The 15,015-nt window shown below is 45.8% G+C and overlaps 1 protein-coding gene across 1 annotated transcript in view; it reads left to right on the forward strand.

Moving 5' to 3' along the window:
- The first annotated feature begins 8,204 nt into the window (after positions 1-8,204).
- Positions 8,205-15,015, forward strand: part of PAK3 (p21 (RAC1) activated kinase 3) — a 367,784-nt gene continuing 360,973 nt past the window's right edge. Inside the window, exon 1 of the mRNA XM_081115367.1 lies at positions 8,205-8,278. The gene's annotated coding sequence lies outside the window, so the exon portion shown is untranslated. The remainder of the gene's footprint in view (positions 8,279-15,015) is intronic.

The raw sequence follows: 15,015 nt of genomic DNA on the forward strand, positions 1-15,015 counted from the left end.
ATGTCTCTGTTGTTGAACAAACTTCAGATCTTGATCTGACAACCTTTTCATGCTGATACATCAACATGACAAAAAAAAAAAAGTCTTTCAGGCCACAAAGGAGATAATTCACCAGTATGAGTCAGTTCACCACAAAACCTCCAGTCCTTAACATCTCAGGAAATTGTGCTGTGAATTTTATTTTATTTTATTTTTTTGCTTTTGTTGCTGGGGAAATGGGCTATTAGCACAACTTTAAAAAAGAAAGAGGCCATCTAGAGTACTAATGCTGCTAGTGGTGTGAAAGAAGCATTGATCACAAACCATTGAAGAGGTAGAAAAACTGTTGTTGATTTGGACAAACAAAAAGCAGTTAGTCTGGTGACAGCATATTGGAGGTGACAGCATGTTGGAGGCAATAACATGTGAAAAAGCAAAGATGTCACATGGAGAAAGACACCGCTAGAACAAGTGCTGAAAGTGATTCATTTAAGGATAGTAGGGGTGGTTTGATAAATTTAAGAAAAGAAGTGTTTGTTTATAGATTAAACAGTACATTAGACATGTATATAAGAAAGGTTAAAACAGAGAATCATTCAGGGGTGTGGAACTAATGAATTCAATTTACATTCTTTCTAATGAAAAAAAAAAGATTTGGTTTTAGAACAAAGCACTTCTTGAACAGCCCTCCAGAATTAATTAAGTTCAAGAAATCAGGTTCCACTGTACATTGTTACAAAACCGTTAACAGGCATATACATCTATCACAATAACCATGAGTATCAAGAATTTGGGTCAAAATTTCCTTCCCAAAACTAAATGCCCTCTTTTCATCATCCTCTTCTGATCCTGTTCTCTTCTCAGTTTTATTTTGGTTCTCAGTTGTTGCAGAGAATCCCTCATTTCTCTTTGTTTATCATGCCTATCTCTGATAGGTCCTCCCTTCCCCCAACTGGTGGGCGGAGTATGATGTAACCTGCAGTCCGGAAATACCTGAGTGATTAACCATGTACCTTATATGGACTATACATTGGACCACCAATCGACACCTGCCAAATAACCTAAGCCATTGTCCTATATGGACAATACAGTAAGCCACTAATCAGTGTTTGCTGAGTACACTAAGACCCTACCCCTTCCCATTCCGCTCCTCAAAAGGCGTGCTCACCCCTGCACGTTCTGCTGTCCTCCCCTTGGGAGACAGCCTGGCAGGTCCTTCTTCTCTAATAAAGCCTGTAGTCCTGGTTTTCGGCCTCTATCTCATCTTTCATTTTTGGTGCCAAAACCTGGGAGAGGTTAACGGGAGCGTGGACGATCCTCGAATCTAGGCCCGAGCTTCTGACTCCTACTCTGGCTGTGCTCAATGGTACGGTTCTGAGTTGATTGGCCCGCTCCGGACACCTCTCGAACCCTGCCGCACCAGGAAACGTGGGGATCTCGTCGCTTCCCTTCCACTGGTAGGCTTCAGGGACTTTTCCAACTCTCCTACTTTTTTTTTTCTCTTGCTCCCTGTGACCTGGAGGGGCATTAGGGCCTATAGAGTTGTCCGTCTACTCGGTTACACGTTTCGTACGTTCTATGAAAGCCCAGGTACCTGGTCGGGAATTCTCTTCTACTCCACGGGAAAGGTCTCAGGGTGATGACCTTGGAACTTTTTCTCGTCTCTCTCTTGCTACAGGTTGGCTGAGGGAACAGGAGGACACTCCTTGTTCCTTCCCCAACTTCTGATTGCCCTTCCCTCCAGTCATAGGGACCTCCCAGTCCAAACACACCCTTAAGGTGTCTCCTCACCAATTTCTCCACCCTTGGTCTTTCTGGCTACATCAAACCAAAGAAGCTCTACCTGGCCACAATATAAACTAGACAATTGCTCTCAGTGGCCCGAAAATGGCACTTTCAATTCCAATATCCTCCGAGACCTAGATAATTTTTGCCACTGGACAGGGAAAGCCTTTGAAATCCCTACGAACAGGTTTTATTTCCCCCTTCCCCTGCTCTCGCCCCTCGCTTTACTCCTCATGTTCCACCCATCAGATCCTCTTCGCAAAGTCCTCTTGGCCTCCTCAACCCAATCCTCAGCCCCTCTCTGTCTTCTGACTCTTTCGACCCAGCGGATCATTCATCTCCACCTCTCCCGCTCCCGCCGCCCCCCTTACAACCCTGCCGTAGAATCCACACCCCTTGCTCTACCCTTTGAGAACTCTAACCGCCTGCCTTCCCCTGTGGGCTCTCTGCCAAATCTCCACCCCCATGACCACCAGCTACAGAATTCACAGGTGGCTGGCCAGTTCCCTTTGCTCGAAAGTCGCAGCGGCAAAGGGTATTATCCCTGTAGTCATTCCCTTCTCACTTTCTGATCTTTCTCAAATCGAAAAATGCCTCGGCTCTTTCTCTTCAGACCCTCTTAACCAGCAGCCGCCTTCTCCCCAGTCCCTAACAGCCGAAATCCTGAGAAAGTGAGCTCCAAAGCAGCCTTTCCCATCTAACACTCATTCTCAGGCCACCCAAAGACCGCCTTCCTCAACAGCCTCTTCTATTCCCGCGTCCATTCTACCCCTGAGGGAGGCAGCAGGAACTGAGGGCATAGTCTGAGTCCATGCCCCATTCTCTATGTCCAACCTCACAGATTGAGAGGCATCTCAGGTTTCTTTTTCCACTGACCTGACCACCATTTCTCCCCTGACGTATGCCGCAAACTTCCACAAACCCCTCAAAAAGACCTCGTTAACCTGACCTTTAAGGTCTTTAATAATAGAGACGAGGAGACCCAAATCCAAAATCAAAAGCGAGATCAGGCCAAGGCTGAGGCCCAGTAGGAGGCCTTCCAGCTCCTAGCCACCACTTTCAAACCCCAAACGAAGTGCCGGTCCTCCAAACGCGGGGAAGTAAGGGGCTAAGCCTCCTCCGGGCCCCATGCTTCAAATGCAGCAAGGAAAGACACTGAGCCAAGTCCTGCTCAAATCCGAGACCCCCCGCCTGGCCCTGCCTAAGGTATGGAAGGGAAGGCCACTGGAAATCAGACTGTAGTCTGGCCCCTCTGGTTCAGGCCTCAGCCAGTCCAACATGGCCACCCTCGGATCCAGTTTGGAACTCCCAGACCTCCTGGGACTGGCCACCGAAGAAGCTGCCCAGGTCCTGACAAGGCCCCACAGACTTACATCACCAGGACAGAGCCTTGGGTAACAACTATGGTGGCAGGTAAGCCGATCTCCTTTTTAATTGACACTGGGCCACTTATTCTGCCCTCTCCAAATTCGCTGGGACCCTTGTCCACTCCTCAGTCTCTATTATGGGGGTTGACAGATTAGTCTCACAGCCATTAGCCACCTCACGTCTACACTGCATCTGGCTAAATTTCCCCATTCACTCTTTTCTCATTCTACCTTGGCGCCGGGCAGGGCTACCATGCATTCCCTCATAAAGCCCAGTTGTCCCAAACCACAGTCATCTACCTTAGTTTCATTCTCTCACCCCACAAGGCCACACCATTCCTGGGACTGTAAATGCCTTATCTCCTTATCTCCTCCATGACTGCCCCCTCCTCTGAACAAGAAATTTTCTCCTTTCTCAGGCTCACTGGATACTCTCGCCTCTGGGTTCACAACTGTAGTCTTCTTGCAAAGCTCCTCTATGACATGATAAGGCGAAGGGACCCCTTCACTGAGCCTTTAGATCCCAAGGCCAACATTCGTAAGACCCTTTAATGCTCTGAAAACTTCTCTGACCTCAGTGCCTTCTCACCCCATCCCCCTCCCCCACTCCACCCTTCCCAAAGGATACTTCCTTGACTGCACAGGCTTACTCAACAGTCCAGCTATTATCAGAAACTGAGATCATTATATCTAGGAAAAATGCGGCAGTTTTAAAATCCAAGCGGCTAGAGGCCTGGGATCAGGCTGCGGGACCTACACCCTCCTCCCCCTGCCTTCTCTCTAGACTCATCTTCCACTGCTCCTCTCCTTCCCTTTCTCTATTCCCTTGGATAACAACAGCCCATTCTAACATTCCCTCCCACTTTCACTGCAATACCTACCTTTCTCAGGCTCACCAAATGCCTCCCATCATCCCCGAAGAACTCAGCGGCACCATCCAGGACCTGATGACCCATCATTCCTCACAGGCTCTTACCTGGCAAGGCACCCTCCGACTTTTTACTCTGGAAGAAGCTCAGGTTTTTGAATTCCTTTTTATATGTCTCGTCTCCTCACCATAATACTCCTACATGCAGCTAGCAATGAGTACACCAATGAAGGTTTTTGGTCTTTTCAGGTGAAACAGACTTGGGATGATGAGGGAGTCATCAATTCTACTATAATTGTCTTTATCAAAACCTATATTAATCCCAGACATATCCCTCCCTCACTAAAGGACATGCTCTCTGGCCCTGCAGACCTTGGACCTACTCCTTTGCCCACCCTCATCAACACAACTTTCCATCTACTCTCTAAATTCAATCCCTCCTTCTCTACATCCTGCTGAATTTGTCTGTCATTGGCTCAAACCCTCATCATAGCCCAGCCGTGGGCAAACTACGGCCCGCGGGCCGGATCCGGCCCATTTGAAATGAATAAAACTATTGAAAAAAAAGACCATACCCTTTTATGTAATGATGTTTACTTTGAATTTATATCAGTTCACACAAACACTCCATCCATGCTTTTGTTCCGGCCCTCCGGTCCAGTTTAAGAACCCATTGTGGCCCTCGAGTCAAAAAGTTTGCCCACCCCTGTCATAGCCACTCCAATCCTAACCTATTGGATCACTAACTTAACTCTTACCTATACCAGACCTCAACGCACCCTATACAACATTTCTCTTTTTAATACGGAAAACACTATCTGTTTAACAAATACCTCTCAAACCACTAACTCAACTACTCCTTCACCTTACTACTGTGCACAATCTATAAATTTACCCCCTTCCTTAGCCTGCCCTCCACCGGGTAGTTTTCTCCTCTGTGGGACTACAGTCTACACCTGTGTCCCCCGGGACCTGTCACACTCGCTCTGCCTTTATGTCTTCCTAACCCCAGATCTTTCTATCAGAACAGAGGGAGAACTCGAATCCTCGCTTGGTCTTCTCAGGTCTCACCACAAAGGGGCTGCCCTTGTTTCCCTCTTAGTGGATACGGGAGTCCTCACTGCAGTAGGGACAGGCATAGGAGGCATTTCCTCCTCTGTTCATTTCTACCACAAATTGTCTGCTGAATTTTCAGAAGACATCTCCATCATTAGCAATTTCCTTGAATCCCTTCAAAGGCAGGTAGACTCCTTAGCAATGAGGAGTCTACAGAACTGGCGTGCTTTAGATCTCTTGACAGCAGAAAAAGGAGGTACCTGTGTCTTTCTTGGGGAAGAATGCTGCTATTTTGTAAATGAATCAGGAATTGTCAAAGATCACATTAAATCCCACCGGGACAGGATTGACCAAAGACACCGTAACCAGCTAGAAGGGTGGTATGCCATCTTTGGCTCACTTACTCCATGGCTCCTCCCACTATTAGGCCCACTGGTGTTTATTCTTTTAATTTTGGTCTTTGGCCCCTGTCTCAGGTGCTGTTTTACTAGTTTTTTGCAGAACAGAATGCAGGCATTCGCCAACCAGAAGGTGGGAGAAATCTATCTGACCTTGAATTCAGAACCTAGAGACACCTATGTCACCAGAATCTTTGAGACCCCGGGTAGATGCCCCTAACGACGCCTCCTCTCAGCAGGAAATAGCTATGGCAGATGGACCTTTGCCCCCTGACCTTGCCCGGACTCTCAATTTTTTTACTATTACCAAAAGCCTGGAATGATAGATCCTCCCTTCCCCCAACTGGTGGGTGGAGTATGATGTAACCTGCAGTCCGGAAATACCTGAGTGATTAACCATGTACCTTATATGGACTATACATTGGACCACCAATCCACACCTGCCAAATACCCTAAGCCATTGTCCTATTGGACAATACAGTAAGCCACTAATCAGTGTTTGCTGAGTACACTAAGACCCTACCCCTTCCTATTGCGCCCCTCAGAAGGCGTGCTCACCCCTGCACGTTCTGCTGTCCTCCTCTTAGGAGACAGCCTGGCAAGTCCTTCTCCTCTAATAAAGCCTGTAGTTCTGGTTTTTGGCCTCTGTCTGATCTTCTAATTTCCTATTGTCAACACTTGATCTGTTCTATCCTGGGGAAAGAACCAATATCTTCCTCTGCATTCCCTCAATGTTGTAATATTATTAGTAATGAACCATTTCTGACTTTAATGGAGAAAAAACTATAAATGAAGTTGTTTCTTTTCTTTTCTCTAATAATAATAGCTATCATTTATTTAGACTTGCTATATGTCAGGCAGCTGTATCACTCCATTTCATTCTCATACTTCCATACCTATTTCATAGGTGGATCATTGATAATGAATCATTCTCTAAGATTTTCCATGTAGGGCTGTCTGTTTCCAGAGTGGAGCTTTAGCCCCCTTCACTAGACTGCCTCTTTTGCTTGATATCCATCTGCACACTCTTGGGATTACTCAAGCTGTTGTGTGAGAGACAGGTTTCCTCCCTTGGTGGCAAACAATGATTCGTTCTCATGAGTTAGAGGACAAAGATCTAGCTTGTGGGGGAAACATTCACAAGATTATCAGCCTTTCTGTACCTTCATTTCAAATTATTCTTATAGTAGCTGCCAGCCGAATCAAAGAAATAATCATGTTTCTAAATTGGGGACTGAGGTCTAAAAGTCTTTAACTCTTTTTGCCCACTAACTTGTGAGTTGCACCTGAATGTATCAACCTAACAAATTATTTTTCAAAATCTCGTTTATAGTTAAAAATTTCAACTTAGTAAAGACACTAAACCATTTAACGCCAGCATGGAGATTAATAGATAAATTGGTAATTTCTTTCCAAGATGTAATTTTAAAAAGAAACTTTGGCTTGGAAATCTGAAGACCTGTGTCCCAATCCTGGATCTGCCACTCACTAGCCTGTAATGTTAGGAAAATCCATGAAATCTGTTTCTTTACCTATAGAATACAAATAATGATATTTTCCTAGCCCAATTCACAGAGATGGTATGGTAAGGATCGCATTATTAGGAAGTGCTTTGTAAATCCCCAAGTGCTCTATAAGTATAAGCCATCAGGCAGGATGAAGTGAAGGGCTCAAAAGTTTACCAGGGAAAAGACGACTTTCAGCAGGGCTCTAAGGAAGGGGTTCACCAAGGATCCACTCACAGGGAAAAGCTGTGCCTGTCAAAGTTGCTTTCCCTTATCTTAGCTTAAGGAGTGCGGATCCAAATTGGGTTTTCAGCTGGATCCATGATGATCTTCAATTCTTTGACATCTAGAAACCAGTGTTATTCTTATCTACACTGAGTACCCCATTCTTAGAGGGGGAGTAGCATGTTGATTAAATGACTCTTTGACACCAGTGAAGCTGGGGTGGGGGTGTGGATAATGCTGGCTGGATAAGCAGACTAAAAAGTAGATAATTGACTGTAGACCACCTTGCTTACAAGCATGGAGATTTTTCAATGGGATGACAGACAGGAAAAAAGGCGGGATGTAATCGTGCATGAAGTCATGGGCATCTCAATTAGTGAAAGTCAAACCCAACTTAGAACAGAAATTGCCTTTTGGGTAGTCCAGGCAACGCTCACTCACTCAATACAATGTGATGGTGATAGTGACTGTCCTCAGTCTCCTTCTATTCTCCTTGGCTATAGCCTTTCCAGAGACATGTGCAGATGCAAGCTACCAGTGCCCAGAAAGAAGACTGAAAGAAGGAGTGTGGACATTAATGGCAGGCCTGGAGGTTTGGTACAGATCCCCTTCTCCCCGCGCTCGCTCCCTCACCTACAACCCCCATCCCCATGCAGGCACAGTCTAGCTTGAGAGACTGAAAGGGTTTCACTTCCGCCTGGCTGCAGGAACCACAGGTTCCAGTCTAGGTCGGAATTGGAAAAATCATAGTCAAAATATACCCAGATGCTCTCTCACACCCAGACGCGCGCGCATCCCCCGGCCATGGGGCGCACGTGAGCCCACGCCCCGCGCACCCAGCCCTGCCTCACGCCAGAGCATCCTCAGCAGCTGCCACAGAAGCAGCCTCCTCCTCCTCCCTCTCCTCTTCCTCCTCCTCCTACCGCCGCGGCGCCGCCGCCGCCACCTCTGCTGCTGTGTCTCCTATCCCTTCTCATCCTCCTTCTTCCCCCAGTTCCTGCTCCTCCTCCCAGCCAGCGCCTCCTGCTTGGCGACATAGGGCAGAACCCTCAGCAGTGGCTCCCTCTCGCTCTTGCCACGAAGAGGCTGGAACAGGTCTGTATGGGGGACGCTTTGTTGGGAGCTGTTGGAGCGCCTGTGGCTCCAAGAGGGCACGGAGCAGACGGGAGGGAAAATTATTTTATGAGGTTTTGGTCTTTTCCAATGAATAGATGGGGTGCGATGGGGTGAAAAGGCGCTGGATCCCTTTGCCAGTTCGCTGTTCCTCTTGCTTCAAGGCAAGAGAACGCCAAAGCTGCCCAGACTTCTGCTCCCCGCCCACCCCTAAAGCTCTCTTTCTTTGCGCCCCCGCCCCCCTCGCATCCACTTCTCAGAGCTGAGCTTTCTCTTGTTCTTGGAGCTTATGATGGGGGCGGGGAGCAATAGTTGGAGTCATCCAGCGGGGTACCTGGGTGCATGGGGCTTTGTTACATACAACAAAAACCAGTCCTCACCAGCTTACAGTTCCATGCTAGGCTTCAGTCTGATGGTGGTGTGGGGTGTGGGCTAGGCAGACTAGGGAGTGAGAGGATGTGAGGGGGCACTCCCTCTTTGTGACAGGGCACACAAGAATGCAGTGGTGTGTGCCGCGGATATCATGAGCGTTTTGTGTGGGATTCAGTGAGTGTATGTGGGTGTGTGTGTGTGTGGGGGGGGGGGGGTTGTACGTACGCGCTCCATGGGGCTGGGCTACTCTTGGCATTACATGTCCTTGGGTATCATCCCATGCCAAGTCAGATTGCAGTAATATGCAGGTGGATCAATTCCAACCTGTTCTGCCCTCCCAATGTGATGGAAATACCCCCAGCTGGGGCTCTTATTTAGAATATTATGGATGTGGAAATTTCTAGCCAGGTTGACCAAGTCTTAATAGACATCATTATTATTCCTCCAATGATGCCCAACTTTCTTAGCAGGTTTCCCTCAGCCAGTGAGCATCCAAAGCTCTTACAGTGATCCCTGCAGTAACCACCACCCTCCTTTAATCAGTGGATCCTCATTCCTTTTTTTAAAAAAAAATATGTTTTTATTGATTTGAGAGAGAGAGAAACATCGATGAGAAACAACTATCATCTATCAGCTGCCTCACACCGCCCCCCTTCTCCCCGCCCCACACATACTGAGGATAGAGCCCACAACCTGGCATGTTCCCTGACCAGGAATCAAACTGGAAACCTCTCAGTGTATGGAAAGATGCTCAACCAACCGAGCCACACAGGCCAGGGCCTTCATTTCTTCTTTAATGCAGTGATGCTGGTGGTGGGCTAGGATGTAGAGATGTATGTTTGGAGAAAAAGGAACATACTAAATGCAGCTTTTCATTAGTTGTGCATTTGGATTAAAGGTTGTGTTTTTTCCTTCTTGAACCATAAGGTGTAAATTGGTATGGCCATTATTTCTTAAAGAAAGATCAATAAAAACTGGATGAAACCACTGAACCTTCTCTGACTTTTTTGTGGTTTTAATAAAGCATTGCTTTTTCAAGGTCATAAAAAAACACAGTTACAGATAATGATCATTCAGACAACCTACATTTATTAAATACCTGCTATGTGCCCATAATAATGTTAAGTATTGGAAGTATGGAAATGAATAAAACATCTCAGCTCTTAGGGAGTGCGCAGTCTGGTAGGCAAGATAGGTTGTGTAAACAGATAATTATAGGGGAGTATGACAAGGGACAGGCAGGATACTGTAAGAGAGCACAGAGGAGGGATGCCTGGCTGGGGGTCAGGGGTATGATCAAGAAAGGCTTCACTGGCAAGAGGCATTTGAGTGAGTTTTGAGGAATTAATTCACCAGGTGGCTAAGTTGAAGGAACAGCATGTCTAAAGGCAGAGGAGCCATCGTTAAATAAGACTGCATGCTGAAACCGGTTTGGCTCAGTGGATAGAGCGTCAGCCTGCGGACTGAGAGGTCCCAGGTTCGATTCCGGTCAAGGGCATGTACCTGGGTTGCGGGCACATCCCCAATAGGAGATGTGCAGGAGGCAGCTGATCAATGTTTCTCTCTCATCGATGTTTCTAACTCTCTATCTCTCTCCCTTCCTCTCTGTAAAAAATCAATAAAATATATATTAAAAAAATAAAATAAATAAGACTGCAGGATGTCCTCAGAAGTGTTACTGTCATATTCTCAACCAATTCAGAATGAATCTCTCTGGACTGGGATGGTGATTAATGGTGAATACAAAAGGAGCCACTATTGGGTGGAGGGAAGTAGAGGAGGGTATAGAGGGGATAAATAGTGATGGAAGGACACTTGAAGTGGTGAACACATAGTACAGTATACAGATGATGTGTTATAGAACTGTACACCTGAAACCTATATAACTTTATCATTTTATTAACCAACTAGAGGCCCAATGCAAGAAATTCATGCAGCGGGGGGGTCCCTCAGCCCGGCCTGCATCCGGGACCCCTTGGGGGATATCCAACTGCCTCTCACAATCTGGGACTCCTGGCTCCTAACTGCTCGCCTGCCTGCCTGCATGATTGCCTCTAACCACCTCTGCCTGCCTGATCACCCCTACCCACCTCTGCCTGCCTGCCTGATCTCCCATAACTGCTCCCCTACCAGTCTGATCGCTCCTAACTGCTCCCCTGCTGCCCTGATTGCCCCCAACTGCCTCTGCCTTGCCCCGCACCCAGGACCCAGGATTCCCTTCTCCAGCCAGTCGTAGGCACTCGGGGCCCGGGCTTCCCTCCCTCTGGCCAGCCGCAGGCACCCAGGACCTGGACTGGCTTTGCCTGGACTGGCTGCAGGCACCTGGGACCGAGGGGTGAGCGGCTTGACCCTCCTCCGGGCTCGGCCGCAGGCGCAGGCACAGCCACTGGCGCCTGGGACCATGGGGCGTGTGGCTTGTCCCTCTCTAGGGCTGTAGGTGCAGGCGCAGCCACTGGCACCCAAGACCATGGGGCAGGCAGCTTGTCCCTCTCCCAGGCTGCAGGCACAGGCACAGCTGCTGGAGCCCGGGACCATGAGGAGGGTGGCTTGTCCCTCTCCTGGGCTGCAGCCTGGCTGATCCCCATTCCTCTCTTCTCGTGAGCTCATTTATGCCTGGCTGGCCCCTATTCCTCTCTCCCCAGTGTTGAGTGTCTGAGCCATTACTGCATGATGGCCTGTGGGCGTGATGACCATTTGCATATTAACTCTTTATTATATAGGATGTCACCCCAATAAATTCAATTTTAGAAATTAACTTCAAAAACAAAAAGAGCCAGTACTGCAGATTGATAAGGATCAGAACACATCCCCATCTTAAGAAATGTCTAGCTCCTTTATTAATATTAGTGTGTTTTGCTTTAAGCAAATATGGTATGTGTAAGTATGGATTTACAAGGACATGAACTAAATGGACAGTGTTCACATTGCAAGGTTTGTTGCTTTACAAAAGATTTATAATCAGATCATCTTAAATAACAGTGCCCATCTGACCTTGACAGTGAAATTTTTACTCCCAGAATACATTTACACAGGATTTTTCATATAGCCAATGGGTTGTATACCAAAGAAAGATATACCTGTATTACAGTTTGCACAAAAGTTACCAATTTTAATAGAGGCATTTTCCCTCATGGTGTGAATGTTTAATAACAAATACTGTAATGAAACATGAAAATAGTAGTAATGAATATTAAATCCATGTGTGTTGCTTTATCATTTGAATTGTATATGAAATACAAATGAACCAGTACAGGGTCTTCAGGGGTTTTTACATTTTAGGTACTTTTAGTAGTGTCACTGGTAATTTATGATAGCTCAAGATTGTGTGCTGTATTTTAGCTTTGAAATAGATATATGATGAGTACTCTAATACTCATATGATTAAGCCAGAATAGGGACACATTCTGAGTCTCCTCATTTGTTGTTTTGTTGCTGATTGCATGGGCTGATGAGTGGCACTGGAAATGAACATAGGAGATGGATTTAAGAGCATAAGCTCTTAGGGCTTAGACCAGCATCCTAAGCAGCCCCTCCCTTAAATGAATACCAAAAATAGCCCTGGGTCCTATTTGAAAGAAATTTTAGCAGAATTAGGTGAGCTTGAATTAATTTCCTCCCTACTCTGTCCAATGCCCTACGCAGGGGAAATGATGCCCTGGGGTCCTTGGGTGCACCAAGGTCCTTGGTTTACTGGCTGTCAAAGCCACAGGGTATCAGGCAATATTTCTAAGAAACATTCTCACAGGTTGGACTGGAATAGAATTGATCTGTTTGCTATATTGATACTTAGATCAGTCTAGTGGACAGACCAGTGCTTCTCAATGTGGGCTCCAAAGAAGACTAGTTCTACAGGATGTTAGTAGGTGTTACACACACACACAGACTGACACACACACACACACACACACACACACACACACATAGTTTTGTGGTCAAGTTTAATTTAGAGATTCTTACTTAAACAGAAACATGTTTATTTTATGCAGGGTTTCTAAAAGTCGTTACTAGCTAATGTAAATTGTGATTCTCCAGGAGAATAGAATATGCAATATTTCCCAGATGTATTGGCCCACAGAACTTGGTGTTCCTACAAGCATTTGGTTGGACTGGTGTTGAGAATAACATTCTTTGGGCAATGATTGGCAAGAGAAATTCCTGCTGAGTTCAGAGGCTGGCAGTATCTTGCTGGGTAAACTTGATGACTCTGCTTCACCCCTCTAGGCTTTCCTTCCTCCATGTGTTAAACAGGCTGATAATAATCATTGCTCTCACCAACTGTGATGGTGTGATGACAACTAAGATAATATCTCTGCAAGTATTTTGAGCTCTTTAGAAGAAAGGCTCTATATAAACTCAAAGTTATTATGAAAGGAAAGTGAAGAATTAAGGCAATTATCCTAATAATTCAGGCTCAAATCCTATTTTTCTGCTGGGTTCTTGGACAGACTGCCTCAGTTCTCTGCTCTGCTTTGATTGGAAAGACCTATCTTCATTCAACCTTGGGTGACTCAGTTCTCTGGGCTTATTTCCTTACATACTCTGATAATTTCAGTGTGGCCTTTAATTTCCTGGTCCAGAGGTATCATCAGTGCAGCCTCAAGAAAAATCCCATCAATCAGAACACCCCCTACTGACCAGAGAACCCCGAAGGTGGGAATTAAATGTAGTTGGGAAGTTGGTTTTATCTTTCAGACTCATTTTCTTGCAGAAGTAGTTCTAAAAGGCCATCTTGGAAGCTAGCTGCTACAGGGTTCATCTCCAGTGGCCCCAATGCCCTATTTGGGCTGGAGCCTGGTTTGCAGAGAGGTTTCTTGAGCACAGTTTTGGGGTTTATTTTGCCAATAGAAAGGGATGGCCATATTTAAGGAACTTTAAAGACAAAAGAAAAAGAACTCATGTGCTAATGACCCTTCCTGTTCCCCTTGACTCTTCATTAATTCTCTCAACCTCTATTCTTTATAAGGTGCCCTTAAAAAAAGAATGGAGTTCTTGAGAATAATCATTGCAAACTGGGTTTGGCATGGAGACTGATGTGCAGGCATTAGAGTTATTAGTTCTACAGTGCTCTGCACATGGGACAGCCATTCTCTGCATGAAAGCAGCAAGCTTCATTTTCAGTAGAAAAGATTTAGACTAGCCACAGAGAAAACTGTATGACTTTATGATTGTGACACTAAAAAGTGAGTGAAGTTATTCTCTGTTCTGGAAAGTTTAGTGGAAATTCCTGTCCTGCGGGGGAGAGTCATAGAATAGTAGAGTTGAAAGTGTCTTTTGAGTTTATCTGGTGCAAAGCATTTGTTTGGATGAAGGAAATGAGGAAGTGAAGTGAGTTGCCTAAGGTCACACAGCTACCACATGACAGGACAGAAGTGATGCTAAAGCTTAAAACTGATACCTGCTATTATCTACTGCCTCGTAATGCTCTTTCTACTAAACCTATCTTCTTGTGTAGTTAAGGGGAGTATGGATGGACTCATTCAGCAGGACTTGGAGGGCATGACCATGCCTAACTTGTGTCGGGTCTATGTGGCAGCTTGATCAGATGGACAAGTTTCTAGTGAAACCCTAAAAGGCCATGCTTCCCCTCCACTCACTCCATTTTTCTTGAGTATATGGCTGTCTGAGTCACCAAGCCAAACAGCCAGCTGGAAACTTGAGGTCTGTGTGTTTTGTCTAGAGATTCAGTAGGTAAATTAGTTATCCAACTCACTCTACCTTTGTGGTTATTAACTTTTCTGTGGACCAAGGACCTCCTTGAAAATCCAGTGAAAGCTACTGATGCACTACCCAAAGAAAGGCTCACATCCACTAACATGTGCATGTAATTTTAGGGCCAACTAGGGCTCCTACTCTGCTGGCTCTTGGTGTTGGTACACAGCCTAGGGTCACTTATTTATGCTCCCTAAGATTCTCAGAGCTGGGATTGTCAATCTTAACTTGGATGAAACTGGAAATACTGGGATAAGCCTTGTGCCAAATAGATTTGGGGAGGAAGAGTTGGGGTGGAATTTCTTTAGGATAAAAGAGTGGGATTGAATCCTGAACTATAGATGAAAAGAGAAAAGGAATTTAAAATCATTAGCCATGTCCCCTTCTCCCAACCTATGAAAGAGATGAGGGGATATGAGAATGGCAGAAGAAAGATGGGATATGTGGATGAATGGGAGAGAGAGATCATTCTACAGAGGGTGTCAATCATACCATAATTGCATAAAATGAAACTCTTCTAAAAATTTGACAACCTTCCATTCTTTCCAGCATTCTTTCTCCTAGTTCAAGTTCTAAGCAGCAACAGCTCATCGTTTTGGGTACTAGAAATTGTCTTAGATGCTAGAACACCATGTCTT

Source organism: Myotis nattereri, assembly GCF_964212035.1.
Source record: "Myotis nattereri genome assembly, chromosome: X".
Classification (NCBI taxonomy): Eukaryota; Metazoa; Chordata; class Mammalia; order Chiroptera; family Vespertilionidae; genus Myotis; species Myotis nattereri.